Below are 16183 nucleotides of genomic sequence, written 5' to 3'. Positions count from 1 at the left end.
CAGGCTCTGTACTGATGGCACAGAGCCCAACGTGGGGCTCAAACTCACAAACCATGAGATCATGACCTGAGCCCAAGTGAGATCATGATCTGAGCCAAAGCCAGATGCTTGGCCGACTGAACCACCCAAGCACCCCATCAGATGAAGATCTCAATATCCTCATAGAAATAGTCACAGGGCAGGTAAGCCAAGAAGCTCTACGGAAGGTTTTGCTGTGGAGGAGTTACAGATCCAGATGTGACTGGGAGTGTTCGGCTAAAGTGGTGAAGTGAAGGGGACAAAGATCTAGGGTCCTGCATGAGTCATCCATGTGGAGAATGAGTCACACAAGGTGACCAAAGTGTTGGAGTGGAGGTAAATGTCCTCAGACATGGGAAAAGGGGAGAGGGAGTATAGCCCAATGGCATGGACTTCAAAGGGATAGTTTTTAAAAGACAATAGGGTAATAAAAATTTTATTTTCCAGGAAACATTCTGATATGAAAATTCACTGCACATCGGGAAGGATCAAAGAGGCATGGAGAAGCATAGTGGGTGGCTTTTAAAGGCCCTGGAAAGGTCAGCTGAGGGGATCCTTTCTTTTAAGTATGGCTACCTGGGCTCAGAAAGGGAGGAAGAGAGAGAAAACAGTGTGAGCTCCACCTTCCAGAGAATCCTTACATAAAAGGCCACGAGCGATCCTGTGGTTTCTGAAGAAAAAAATACGGCTCACATTTTCAAAATCTAGATTTTTCTGAGATACAACAGGGGATAACAGAATGGCAAGAATATTGAAGAGAATATTATCATAAATGTCCTGAAACTTTCAAATGTCATGTGTCATGAGTCAAAATTATTTACAAATGTCATGAACAGTTCTAACAAATCCACAAATTTCCCATTAAGTATTTTCTTTCATAAGAGATCAGCTTCACACTATGTCTATTTGTGCAAAGTATTCTATAATTTACTTTCTTTAGTTGGAGGTGCAATCAGTTTTGGCAGCACTTTTTATAACCAACCAGGGAACACTTACAACTTGGAGACAAATATGTTATAGGTCTGGGAGACCTGTTTTGCCTAAAGGAAAGAGGGTGAACAAAATACCTTCTAGTGGCCTCCAAGCCTCTAGTAGAGTTTGGTCCCTGTCTTCCTAGCCTAGGAAGAAGAGCTAAATGTTGGCAACTTTCACTCAGCTCTCAGAAACATTTTAACAGTCTTAATACTCACTGGGCACCCACGAATGCCCTTATATTTATGTTTATAGTTTAAAATGCTTGTATTTCTTGCATATCATTGCAATCATAAGATCATTAATAGAACCATATCTTATAATAATTTTTTTTGTAATCTGCATCAACCTCTTACTGAGTGCTAAAAACATAGAGCTCATTAAACCACGGACTGATTAAAAGTTACAAAGTTGCAGGGTAGAAAAGCAAGGCTCATGCTTGCTTTGTATGGCCAGGACCTGCACCTCTTGGCTTACATTGGAGCTCCTGTTCTCTGGTAAGGGGCTGCCTATCAAAGCTATCCAAATGCACATAGGCACCCCATTATTCCCAGCAAGGTTTTCCATTGCCTAATTAATTCAAGCCTACTCTTTCAAGATCGCCCAGTGAGTAGCCCTATTGAATCTGAATGACTTAAGAAGCTGGCTCTCTCAGCAAGTAGTTTTATGAACTGAGTGTGAACTAGAAGCAGTGATAAAATATTACCTGTCCTTATTGCTCTATTTATACAAAAGCCGTTACTTTGAAATGGGCGGTTCCTGTCTAAATACCATTCACATAGAATCAGGTTTTAAATCAGGCAGATTTGTCCAAGAGGCCAGACATGTTAGATGGGAGAAGGGCAGTGAAATGATGAGACAGAAACTGGTACTAAAATACGCACAGACTCCTTCCCCCTGTCCCACCCCACACTAAGGGTTAAGGGTTGATTCTTTTCAAAATGTTCAATTGTTGTGATGCTTGGTATGAATTGAATTCTTTTTTTTTTTTTAATGTTTATCTATTTTTTGAGAGAGAGAGAGACAGAGACAGAGCACAAGCAGGGGAGGGGTAGAGAGAGAGGGAGACACAGAATCTGAAGCAGGCACCAGGCTCTGAGCTGCTAGCACAGAGCCTGACGTGGGGCTCGAACCCACAAACCTCAAGATCATGACCTGAGCTGAAGTCTAGCACTTAACCGACTGAGCCACCCAAGCACCCTGAATTGAATTCTTGAAAGGGAAATTGATGTTTCCTCATGTGACGACGATGCCAACAAGGCTTCTGTTAGCTCACGATCTATATCTGGATCATCTCCAGATTCAGTGCCAAACACCCTGCCTGGTGAATGTTATATACTTATTGATCCATTCCTCCAGATAAGTTTCAAAAAACTTCTTCTCTGAGATGATATTAATATCTTTTTTCTCTTACTCTCCCCTTTATGATATACTGGCAATTTGTCTTCTTGTCTCAAACAGAAAAATGTAAGTACTTGGAAAATTACCTGTCTTTCCTGGTGGCTTTATTATGTCTCTCACTGTTAATGTCAGATATAGTAAACCCGAGACTACAACCATTTACAGATCTAGAACAGTCTGAAGCCCCTCAGGAGTAGGCTCTCATGTAGAAAGTAAATCAGTTAAAAAAAAAAAAAAAGGGTAGAATAAGTAACCCTGACCTATAGAATTTAGCTTCACATAAAGACATTTGAGAAGTAAGGAAAAACCTGTCTTAAATCTGGAAGTTGAGTAGCACTTTTGAAAACTCAAAAACAAATCCATTTCAATCTTACTGCCTGTTGAACAAGGCCTTTTTCATCTGAAATCCCACTCAATCACCGACCTTGCATCTTATGATTGTTTTCCCCTCTTGTCCTACTTTTAGATCATTAAAAAAAATGTAATGTTTATTTATATTTTAGAGAGAGAGAGTGTGCGTGTGTGTGAGCAGGAGAGGGGCAGAGAGAGAAGGAGACGTGGAATATGAAACAAGCTCCAGGCTCTGAGCTGTCAGCACAGAGCCTGGCTCAGGGCTCAAACCCATGAGCCATGAGGTCATGACCTGAGCTGAAGTTGGATGCTTAACCAACTGAGCCATGCAGGCACCCCCTAGGTCATTTTTAAATAAACTTCATTGAAGTATAATCACATGCAATAAATGACATCCAATTAAAATGTATAATTCGGGGGGCACCTGATTGGCTCAGTTGGTTAACCATCCAACTCTTGATTGCAGCTCAAGTCATGATCCTAGGGTCATAGGATTCAGCCCCACATCTGGGTTCCAATGTAAGCTCCATGCTGAATGTGGAGCCTGCTTAAGATTCTCTTTTTTCCTTGGGGCGCCTGGGTGGCTCACTTGGTTAAGCGTCCGACCTTGGCTCACGTCATGATCTTGCGGTTCGTAAGTGTGAGCCCCCCATCAGGCTCTGTGCTGGCAGCTCAGAGCCTGGAGCCTGGTTCAGATTCTGTGTCTCCCTCTCTCTCTCTCTACCCCTCCCCTGCTCATGCTCTGTCTCTCTCTCTCAAAAATGAATAAACTTAAAAAAACATTAAAGAAAAAAGATTCTCTTTCTCCTCCCTCTGGCTCTCCCCAGCTCATGCTCTCTCTCTCTCTCTAAAATAAAATTTAAAAATAATAAATAAAAGCCAACTTTAAAACTTTTTAATAAAATGTATAATTCAAAGAGCTTTGGCACATACATATACTACTATCAAAATACAAAATATTTATATCCATTATCCAAAAAGTTTTCTCATGTCCCTTGACCAGCCATCCCTTTTGCAGCCTCTGGATGTGGGCAACCACTGATTTGTTTTTTTGTCACTTTGGTTTATATTTTCAGTTTTTCATGTTAATGGAACCGTGCAATGTGTATATTTCTGTGCCTGTCTTCTTTCATTCAACTTAAAGTTTTAGGTTCGCCTAATTTTGTATATGTCCATACTTTTTTTCTTTTCTTTTTTTTATGGCTGAGTAGTATTCTATTGTGTGGATATAGTGCTTTTGTTTATTCATTCACTTGCTGATGAACTTATGAGTCATGTCTAGCTTTTGACTTTTGGAAATAAAGATTTGTGTTGACATGTTTATTTTTCTTGGTTAACTACCTGTAAGTGAGATTGCTGGTTCATGGGGTGAATAGATGTTTTTCTTTTTGAAAATCTGCCAAAGATTCCCAAAGTGGCCATATAATGTTATATTCCCACTATCAATGTGTGATTTCATCTGCTCCCAATCTTCATTATCACTTGGTATATTCTTAGTCTTTTCATTTTGGACATTCCAATGAGTGTGAAGTGACATTTCATGTGGGTATTATATGTGTTTCCCCAATGACTACATATTGAGCATTTTTCATGTGCTTATATTAATGTATCTATTTTTGAGAAGTATTAAGATCTTTTGCTGATCTTTTTATTGGGTTGTTAGTCTCATTATGACTGAATTGTAAGAGTTCTTTCTATATTCTGTTATCAGTCCTTTTTCAGAATGTATATTGTGAATATTATCTCCCATTCTGTAGCTTGCTTTTTCACTTATGAGTAATGTATTTCAAAGATCAATTTTTTTATTTTAATAGTCTAATTTATCAATTTTGTGTTGGTTTTATGATTCATGCTTCTTACATACTCCTTCTTTAAGCATTCATGCTGTCTCAGCATTTTTGGCTCTCTCAAAGGGCACAAAGATTTTCTCCTACGTGTATGTAATTTTTTCCAGGTCTTGTTAGAAGTAACCCCTTCTCTAGAGTGATCTTGTTTTGGCCATCTAATATCTCATTTATCCAATTCATGGATTTTTGTATTTGGTTATTCCAGGGAAGCCTCAATTTCCAAGGGTAATAAATGATCCATAGGGGAATACTACACAGAAAAATTAGATCTTTGGTGTAAAGCTTCCTTCTTTCCTTCCTCCCTGCCTCCCTCTTTCTTTCTTCCTTTCTTCCTTTTTTCTTTCTTTCTTCCTTCCTTCCTTCCTTCCTTCCTTCCTTCCTTTCTGTCTTTCTTTCTTCTTTTTTTGAGGAGGTTGGGGGCAGTAACTCTAGAAGCAGTTAAGATTCATCCACAGAATTTAAACTCAGAAGAGCCTTAGAGATCTTCTAGTCCAATTGCTCCCTTTTGTAACATAGGAGAACTGAAGCTTCTAAAATGTTAAGTAATTTTTCCACTAACACATGATTAATTCTTTGTTCTCTCTACACATTTTATCTTCCTTCTCTGAGGCATAATCTGAACTCTTGGAATTCTAAAGTAACAGTCTTGTTTCAACTAATCTTGATAAAAATCACTGGGAATCTGCCATAGTTTAAATTCCAATTTCAAATATACCTCAGGAGAGCTATCTGAAATTTCCTATATGAATGAAGAATTTGGCTACCTGCCCCCATCCAGGTAGTTTCTTTCTAAATGATAGGATGTCAGAAAAACTCCATTTATCAAAATATTCCCTAAGCACTCAACTGGATCAGTTATCTATTGTTGCATAACAAATTACTCTGAAATTTAGCAGCAACATGTATCTATTATCTCACAATGTGTTAGGTCAGGAATCCAGGCATGGCTTAGCCGAGTCCTTTGCTCTAAGGTCCCTCACAAGGCTGCAGCCTGGGCGTAAGACAGGTCTGTAGTTGATCTCAAGGGTGGATGGGGGAAAGATCAGCTTCCAAGTTCACTCATGAGGTGTTGGTTGGATTCAGTTCTTTGTAGGATGTTTAACTGAGGGTTTCAGTTCTTCACTGACTGTTGCTAAGTGGTCCTTTCCATCAGGGTAAGCACCCAAGCTTAGTCAGAGGGAAAAAGCCACAATCTTTTATAAATTAACTCAGTAGGCCCAATCCATACTCAAGGGCAGATTACACGATGGTGAGAATACCAGAGGCAGGGATCACTGGGTGCTATTTTAGAAGTCTGCCTACTATATATACCTACATATAACAATACCTATATTTCCCACATCAGAGATTCATTTTCTTAGGTAAGTCCTAACTTTCAAAAATTGGTACTTCAAAATTGGCATTATCCAAAATGATTCAACTGTGGGAATGATAACATCTTACATGGATTTGTTATGTAATTAGTAATTTGGGAAGTAGATCCTGGTACATAGGGCAATATAGATCTTGGATTACCAAGAAGGGAATAGAAAGTTAAGTATTAACCAGCGGGAAAATTCAAAGATCCAAGCAACCCCGTAGACTCAAGAAAAGAGAAGCACAAAATGGGGTGGTGGGATAGCCATTATCTGGGAACCCTTATCTAGATACAGCATCAGCCTTAAGAGATTTTCTTTCACTTAAACACACACACACACACACACACACACACAAATGTATTGAATTTCTTCCATTAAGTACAATCTGTAGAATGACCACATCATTGACTGAAATTGGCAGCTGCCATACCTGCCCTCAAAATTTCCACTCAGGAGAGACGTTTTAATAGAATTCTAACCAGGGCTTATTCTAGTCTATGTGGAGCCCCTTTGATGAGAAATAAATACAACTCTTTTGGGAAAACGATGATTCTGAGCACATGGCTGGGAGATCAGAGGACACATTTGGAGAAGAAATAGTTACCTTTTTCTCTGATAGATGCAGTCCTCTGTGCCAATATAAGGTGCGAGGTGTAGACAGGAGAGGATGGAGTACAATTTCAGCTGGACTTGGCTCCTCAATTGAGAACCTTTCTGCAGTGCACATACTATACAATCAGCTTCAGCAGCCTGAATTTCTAATAAGAGTAAATTCACATTTTCTTTTTCCTTTGGAGTTAAAAGCTGAATATGGATTTAGAAGACTTGAGTTTAGTTTCAGTTTTGCTACATACTTATACAGTCTGCTAAGGCACATATCTCCTGAGGTTTCAGTCTTCTATTTTCAGATGAAAGTCAATGTGACATATGAGAGTCTGCATGACATAATCTTTGTGGTAATTAAATGAAATTGTATTTAGACATTCTGTCAGCTGTGAGTCTTATGTGGCAAAGTCATTTTGATTATCTCTTGAATAGGCCAGTGGGATCTGGGTCTAGTGCCATGTTTTCCCTATTCACTCCAGAAGCAAGGGGCTGCAGTCCAGTTGGCCCACAGACTAAAACTGTGGGCTAGGAGGTCTTCAAACCTGTGTGTGTCCGTCATTCCTGGCCACAGTCCACACAGATGCTCATTATCATAAACTCACTGGTAGGCATAAGTGTCCATTTCTTCCATGTATCAGAAAAGCTCATGTCTTAGAAAAAGAACTAACAAAGAAACAAAAGGATTGCAAATGTAAGTTATAGCATTTTGAAAATCACAGATATTTGATCTCTGTATAAAAATCTACAAATCCTCAAAAACAACTACAAAAATAAAATTGCTTTTTAAAATATCTCTCCCCACCCCTCCTCCAGAGCTGAGGGGCTTTGAGAGTATTAAGTGACAAGACTCCTTCCTGGCTTAGTTTTCCCACACAAATAAGTCCACACCCTCAGTTATCTTAGTTATTTCCTTTCAAACACCCCCATTCTTATCAATATTTTTATGGTTAAAAAAAAGAGGGTGCGGAGGCAAGTCATCACAATAATACAACACATGAAAAGGAAACCAGACAGAAAGAAAGACTGCAAAAGAAAAATAGAGTTTCGATAAAAGATTAGATTAAATACTTAAGTACTGACAAAGTTGGCCTTGTCTCTGAGCCTCAAAAGTTTATATGCTGGATCTTAGTGGGAGAGGGAAGAGGGCACAAGGATTGCACTTTTTGCCAGAACATCAGCCATGAGGAGGCAAGCTGAGGCAGGACAGCCTCTAGGCTGCCCACCCCCCCCCCCCCCCCCCCCCCCCCCCACCGCCAACCCCATTCCCACAGGCCTGGATTGGACCCAGCACAGGACCTTCTTGAGAGTTTCTGTAAATAGGCCAGCCAGTCCCTGGGGACACTGATCTCCCTTCCTACCCCAAAAAAAGATGGTGAGAAAATCCATTTCAACCTACTGCAGCACCAATAAGATTGGAATTAAAAAAAAAAAAAAAAAACTTCTCAGGGAACATAAAATAAGAAGCCCATAAAAGCTTGTCGATATTTCTATCCTGTCCCTGAGTGTATCTAAGGACAGTTCTTCTACTCTCAAGGTTTCTCAGACTCCAGCTACAGAAACACTGACTTAAGGAAGAATGGATTCCATGAAAATGGCTTTTAATTGTGAATTATCATAGTCAGTATTTGCAACTTATATGTTCTTGGATTTTCAGAATACACCTGCGGACTCCCAAGCTTGAATATTAATACTGAATATTAAAATGGAAAAAGTGCAGCTCAGTTATGGCTGGCGTTGTATCTCAAAACAAATACTTATTGGATCTATGATATTTATCAAGTTATTTAAATATTCTGAACTTAGTGGGGTTAATATAGGGATTGGCACATTAATACAGGGATTGGCTAAATATGTTTTTCCATTTTGTTAAGTGAATTTTTATATTCACAAATGATTTCATATTCTATCTTGCTCTATAATCTAGGCAAGTCATTGGCTGTTTTCAGTTTATAAGATATTTATTCCTTTGTTCCTTTCTCTTAAGTTGTCTTCCTGCTTTTTGTTTTGTGATTAAAAATTCGATTTCAGGAAAACATACTCATATTTCTCTTTTAAGAAAGACTAGGTGTTATCAACTTCTAGATCTTAAAAAATCTTTATCTCAGTGATTGATTTCCAGATACTGTCATAGGTAGAAATCACCTAGGTGGCATTTCTTCCGTACAAACAAAACTGTTAGATAAAAAAAACACAAAAATAATTTTCAATATACAGTCAAGATCAAAAGGAGGGGCACCTGAGTGGCTCAGTAGGTTAAGCATCAGACTTGATTTCACCTCAGATCATGATCTCATGGTTAGTAAGTTTGAGCACTGTGTCAGGCTCTGCGCTGACAGCAAGGAGCCTGCTTGGGATTCTCTCTCTCTTTCTCTCTGTTCCTCCCTGTCCCCTCGCGCGCGCGCGCGCTCTCTCTCTCTCTCTCTCTCGCGCGCGCGCGCAATAAATACACTTTAAAAAAAAAAAAAGAAGGAAAGAAAAATCTCTTTATTACAGAAATGAAGAGTGAATGCAAACCAAAAGCTACAGTTACAGAGAAAGTAGATCTGGGTTAAGGCCTTTGAGGCTAGAGTTTTAGGATCTGATTGAAATTTTAAGGGAAACCACTGAAAGGACAGAAGTAGAATGTATATTCTACAAACTCATGGGGGTGGGTGAAGTAATAAAGAAAATCAGCTTAACCTAATAGAGAAAGGGAAAAGAGGAAAAACAAAAAAGAAAAAGCAGCAGCAAAGGAAATAAAATGTGAAAAGAAGATGCACACACACACAAACAAAATTTGTGGCAATAAGTGCAAATATACCAATAGTCATAATTTCTTTTACTCTAAAATATTCTATTGGATATATTTTTGTAATTTATTTAACTAGTCTTATACTCATGGACTTCTTGAATGACTCTAACATTTTTAAACACAGGTAATATCTTTGTATAGGGGTGTGTGTGTGTGTGTGTGTGTGTATAATTACCTACATATATTTATGTGTAATTATGTATAATTTCAGGCATTTTCTTCTAAACCTATAGGCTAGATTCATAGACGCAGAATTATGTTGCATTTTTTTGTATAATTTCTGTCAAATCAATTTACCTTGCACTAGAAAAAAAAAAAAGTCTGTTTCTTTACACAAACCATGGTCATTTACCATAAAAAAAAAAAAAAAAACCTGTTTGCCAATCTAATGAATGACAATGGTTTATTAAGTTTATATTTCTCCAGATTTGCGTTTTAGAGTCATTTGTGTTTTCTGCTCCTGCATTTCCCTCCCTACGGTCAATTTGAAACCTCACTGCCAGAGCCAACCGAGGTAAACCTAAGTCCACGTGACATTGGGCTTCAGCAAACCTCCCACTGAGTATCTGGTTCACTGAGCGGAAAGCCGCCTCCCTGAGGTGACTCCCAGAGCCCTCCTCCATTCTGCGCGTGCGCACTTCCGCTTCCGGCCTCAGCGCTGGCTGCTCCTTCCCTTGCCTTCCCCCCCAGTCCCCCCACCCGCTCTAGCCTTGTCTTCGACGCTTGCCAGGAGAGCTTTAGAAAGTTTGTTTTGGCTGTCCTGCTTCTCCCAGCTATCTCCCTGGCTAATTCTCACCCGCTGCACATGTTGACTCAAATTTTACTTCTTCAATGAAAGTCACCCTAAATAACCTGTAATACTGAAGTTTTCCCTCCGGCATTAATGCCTCGCAATCCCCACTCCCTACCGGGCTTTTTTGTTTTGTTTTGTTTTTCCTTTTATTCATTGTACGGTAAATTATATAATATTCACAATATCCTGCCATTTAGTAAGTGTATATAATTTGTTACTTACTATGCAGCAAAGTTTGCATCCTCATCTCATTACCTTCTCTTGCTCTTTGTCATTTTTCTCCACTCAGTTGTTAGTTTTTAAAGGAACATTTTTATAAACAAAAAGAGGTCATTTTGGGGACACTTGGGTGGCTCGGTCAGTTAAGCGTCTGACTAGATTTGGGCTAGGGTCATGGTCTCACCGTCGGGGAGACTGAGCCCCACGTTGGGCTTTGTGCTGACAGCGTGAAGCCTGCTTGGTGTTCTCTCTCCTCTGCCCTTCCCCTGCTCATGTGCATGCTCTCTTACTCTCTCTTCTCTCTCAAAATAAATAAACATTTTTTTTAAAGCAGTCATTTTAGTTTTATGTGTAGCAGATATTTTTCCTGACTTGGTCATTTGTGTTCTGATTTTTCATGTTAGGACAAAATTTATTGATTTTATGCCTCTGTTTTTTGAGTCATAAGGGAAGAGGTCTTCCCACTCTGTATAAAATATATAAATATATATACACATATATACATATATATTTATACAAACTCAAATATATACACAGAACTGCAAAGTCACTTTGTAGGATTTAAAATACAAATATACATACACGATGCCTTTCATTTCATTGATATGGCATTACTTTTACAGATCAATTTAGAAAAAAAACTTTGCTTCCTAGTAATTTCGGTTCTTCTTGTTTGAAAACAGGGCACTGTATATCCCTTCATATATTTAATCTTCTTTGTATAAATTGAATGCATTTAAAAGGTTTGGGGAAGTTTAAATTTATTTCAATATTCCTTATTTGTTTTTAAGCTTACTCCCAGGCACTTTATACATTGACTTGCTATTAAGGATAAGATTTTTCTTGCATTATCTTTTCTACTATACATTATTTATAAATAAGAAAGCTACTGATTTATATGTTAATTTCATACTCAAACTTTATTGAATTCTCTGATTTGAATAATGTTTCAGATATGTAGTTTTGAAGATATCATGCTGCATTATTTGCAAACAATGGTAGTTCTTGTCTCCTCCTTTCCAGTTTTTCCTCTCTTTTCTTTCTCATGAACTTTACAGATACTATTTCCAAAATAATGTTACACTGTAGTGGTGGTAGTGAAATTCTTGTCTATTCTTCATTATCATGGAAAGACTTACAGTATCTTTGGGTTGAGACAAAGTGTACATTTTATTAAAGTACTTTGTCTCTATTCCTGTTTTTCTTTGAGATTTTTTTAATGTTTGTTTATTTATTTATTGTGAGAGAAAGAGAGTGAACAGAGGAGGAGAGGGAGAGAGAGAGGGAGAGGGAGAGGGAGAGGGAGCGGGAGCGGGAGAGGGAGAGGGAGAGAGAGAATCTCAAGCAGCTTCCATGCACCAGCACAGAGCCTGACTCAGGGCTCCATCCTGCAACTGTGAGATCATGACCTGAGCTGAAACCAAGAGTTGGACGCTTAGCCGACTAAGCCAACCAAGCTCCCCAAGATGTTTTTTCCAAATAAAGTATAAATACAAAAATGGAAAAAATGCCGTTTCAACATCTTTGGAGATGATCATATTAATTTCCTAATATTGAGCTATGGTAAAAATGTTTATATAAACCTCTCTTGGACAGGCGCTATTATTCTTGTTAATATTTCAGATTATTAAGTTAATATCCATAAATGTTTTCCATGTAGTACCTTTTTGAGTTTTATGGTCAACATTATACTGGTTTCATAAAAAGGACTGACAGCTGTCCTTGTCCATCTTCTGCCTCAGTTTAAATAGCTGTTTCTCTTTTATCATTTAAAGGTTTTACATAATCCTCTTAACAAACTATGATGCTGATGCCTTAGAGATGAGTAAGACTTTTTTGCAAACATTATTTCCTCTGGAAAACTCGTCTTGTGTCAGTTTTAATTTGTTACATTTTCTTAGAAAAATATGTTTTATCATGGTTTTCAAGTTTATTTTCCTAGAGTTAGGCAAAGATTTCATCCATAATTCTTTAAATTCTTCTGCATCTATGGCTGTTTTCTATTCTTACATTTATTTTTATACTTGTTCCCTTCTTCTTGATTAAACTGGCTAATAACCTTGCCATTATATGGATACTTATTTTGCAAAGAATTGACCCTTCATTGTATTAGTCCTACCATTTTTCTGTTTTCTTATTCTTTAAGGTCTTCTTTATACTCACTGGTTATTTTTCATGTTTCAAACCACTTTAATTAAATGCTTGATCTATTAGTTTTTAATTTTTTTAAATTTATTAATGTGATTATTTAAGACTTTTCCCTACAGAGCACACATAGTTCGACTTGCTTTCATAATGGCTTTTTTTCTATATATTTGAAATTTCAATTTTGTTCATATCTTTGATATGAGCTATTTAATTGACAGGGTTTTGTTTTTCTACATTTTAATTAATATGAGACCATCAGCCAATTGAAGTATAATCAGAGAATGTTATCTATGTCATAAGTTGTTCCAATTTCCTCAGATCTCTTGTGACCTAATATTTGGTCAATGTGTATTAATAGTTGATGAAAAGAAGGTACATTCTCTATTTTAGATTATAGAATTATATGTATGCATATAAAATTTATTGCGTTACTTAGGTCTTCTCTATTATCTTCATTTGGCTTATAAAACAAGAAGCAAAAGTCTTCTGCCCTTAATATCTTAATGTGGTCAGTCTAAATCTTGATAGATTATGTCCATTAGTATCATAAGATGTGCTTTTATTTGTCCTGTCTGATATTTTCACTCTGAATTCTACTAGCCTAGTATTGAAATTGTGGCCACTGCTGTTTTTTTTCTTCATTTCCTAAAATGTTTTTCTCATCTTTTTTACTTTCCACTCTTTTATGTTGCTTTGTTTTAGATGTGTCCTTTATTTATGCTTTTGTGAGTTTGTATGATGACCCTATAATTTGGGAGGGTTGTTTTCTGTTTTTAGAACACTTAGCACTTTCTTCTGTAACTGTAACTGAATATAATATATTTAATATTTTATTTATTTGGATAGTATCAACTGACTCTCCACTAAGAGGTCACAAGAAATTAACATATCCTACCTACTTCCTCTCAGTTCTTTTTTTTCTTTTTTCTCACTGCTACCAATACAATAGTTGATGCTATTTTCTTGGTTCTTGTAGTATTTAGCTTTACAACATTAAGAAGACACTTTAGTTACCTGATTTGCCAGCTTTTAAATTAATGGATTGATTCCTGGATATAAAGTGAGGAATCAACTTTATTTATACCACCCCCCAACCCTCCACAAACTTCTTTAATTTTGTCTATGTTGTGTGTATGTGTGTTTCCATTCTCTTGGTTTTAGGAGTAGTCTTTAAGAGATATTCAAATGGTAGAACTGTGTATATATCACATCCTCAAAAGTAGAAATCCAAAAAGAATTTTATATCTCTCTAAAAGCAAATACATTTTAGAAGGTGAGGATATATTCCCATAGTCATTTAAGAGTTAACCAAGGATTTTAAGAAGGAATTTAGACGAATGATGCCTGTACAACACATAAGAGAATTAAGTTGAATGGTATAAGAGTAGTATAAGATAATTCAATTCTTACAGAATATTTTCAGTGCGTAAATTTAAATTGTGTCACGAAAGTAGTTATCAGGCATATAATAATGTTGCATGAAAATATTGCAAGCCAAAGATAATATTTGTGAAGTGGAAATAAGAATGGTTTGTTTTAGCTTCACCTGCGTAGTGCCTTATATAAACACAGTTCTGTTTGCTCACTAGAAAGAATTAGTTGAATACACATTCTCTGGACAGTTTGACATACAGTCAAGAGGTACAGTCTGTACTACTTGTCTAACTATGCAAACTTTTCAATTTGAGTTAAGTAGAAGAGGCAGTTTCTAATGGGTTTGTCTTTTGCATGAGAACCTCTTTATGTCTCATATGACCCCAGGAGAAAATACCACTGGGGTTACTTGGATTGGAATTAGGACCACCAGAATTGGATGTGAGTTGTATTTGCTGTGTCAGGGAAAACGAAATGTCTACTAGGTGACTGTGGCTGTCACAGAAGGAGTTCAGAGTCAGTTGCTTATGAGGTCCCATATGGGCAGTCCCCAGAAGGGCTTTAAATGCACTTAATCAGTTCAGCCTACTTCTTGGAGCCCCCCGGATTACCTAAGGTTCATAGGCAAGGGTTATCGTCCACTCTCTAAGTGTTCTCATCACAAGGGTATCTTAACTTCATTGGTCTATTATTCATTCATACATGTATAACCATAAATAATATTTCCAACTGACTTTATCAGGTAGTAGACATGCCATATCCCACTGGCTCTCTAACACTGTCCCAAAAGAATCCTAGATGTTTCATTGTGTAGCTCAACATGCTCATAACCAGAGCGATAGACATAGTTGTGATAATCTGCCCAGCAAGTCATGAGCTTCAACTACCTTGCTTGAAATGTTATAAATACCAATAACATTCAACAAATCACCATCCGAAGAAAACCAGTCTCCTTCCAGCATGCTGTCGCTGGACTCGGTGCTTTCAATGCAGAGATGGTTTTCAATCAATATATCCATTGTGTTAGAGTTCCTGCAGGCTGGCTCTCAGCCAAGGCTAAGCCCGAGACATTAGTCTTATGTCCCCTCAGTGAATTCAGCCTTTCTTATGGGATGCAGGTATTTCATCACTTCCTGTCCACACAATACCACTGTGAGCCCTGGGAAGCATTACCGCATTTCTGTTTTTATTTTGTCACTCACTCCCCTGACTGGTTTGTTTTTAGAGGTTTAACTGGGCCTTTAGCCTAAAGGCTGTTTCCTTTACATGTGTTATACAAAAGCATGTAGGAATTTTGCCAAGAGGCATTATAATGAATGTTGAAAATGGGAAGGGTTTTAGGGTCAGATGGACATGCTGTATTTGGGATCTGGCTCTACCACTCACTTATTGAACAACCTAGCAAAGTTTACTTAACTCCTCAAAATCTTATTTTTACATCTGTAAGTGTACATACCATACTCCAAATTAAATAATTATTTTGAAAATTAGAAATAAAGCCATCCATCTGGTAGGTTTTTTTAAAAAAAATAAATAGCTCTTTTGTTTATGAGTATACATGCATTTAAAGCAAAAGAGTCACCAAAAAATAGTTGTGACTTGTCTGTACTATTAAGGGGGAAAAAAAAAAGGAAAGGAAAAATAGTGATTATGAGAAGGGAATAAGATATTCCTGGAATTTTTAGTCGAAACATTTAAGTTAATATATTTCATATGAAAAAATTTTCACAAATTTTGGATTACAGATGACTCAACCCAACCATGACCTTCAAGTGTGAAGACTGCACTGAGTGTCATGAGAAATTCAAGATGTACTGGAAGGACCCTGCCCTCAACGACCATATGTTCCAATGTTGTGAGAGGACAGCATAAGGACATTATACAATGAAGACATTATAAACACAACATCATGAAAACTACCTGAGAGGGATTGAGAGTGCTTTACAGTTTTTATTTTTTATTTTTTATTTTTTAATTTAAATGTTTTTATTTATTTTTGAGAGAAAGAGAGACACACAGAATCTGGAGCAGGCTCCAGGCTCTGAGCTGTCAACACAGAGCCCCATGTGGGGTTTGAACACACAGACTGCAAGGTCATGACCTGAGCCACAGTCAGATACTTAACCAACTGAGCCACCCAGGCACCCCAATAGTGCTTTGCAATTTAATCCATATCTGGTTGGAGGAAAAAATTAAGAACATCAGAAAGGAGGAGATTTTTGAATTGGATCTAGCAAGATGGGTGGCAAACCTCCATTCAGGGATAAAGAAAAAAGAATTCTATGAGCATTTTATTCTATTTAAA

At 37.4% G+C, this 16183-nt stretch overlaps 1 long non-coding RNA gene across 1 annotated transcript; it reads left to right on the top strand.

Moving 5' to 3' along the window:
- Positions 1 to 191: 191 nt before the first annotated feature.
- LOC122234930 lies at positions 192 to 809 on the top strand. Its single transcript, XR_006212927.1, has 2 exons — positions 192 to 354; positions 466 to 809. It is a non-coding gene; the product is annotated as an uncharacterized LOC122234930 (long non-coding RNA).
- Positions 810 to 16183: the final 15374 nt, after the last annotated feature.

This window comes from Panthera tigris, chromosome F2 (assembly GCF_018350195.1).
Source record: "Panthera tigris isolate Pti1 chromosome F2, P.tigris_Pti1_mat1.1, whole genome shotgun sequence".
In the NCBI taxonomy this organism is placed as follows: domain Eukaryota; kingdom Metazoa; phylum Chordata; class Mammalia; order Carnivora; family Felidae; genus Panthera; species Panthera tigris.
Note: the sequence above shows the minus strand (reverse complement) of the source record. Positions and strands in the feature narration are given on the sequence as shown.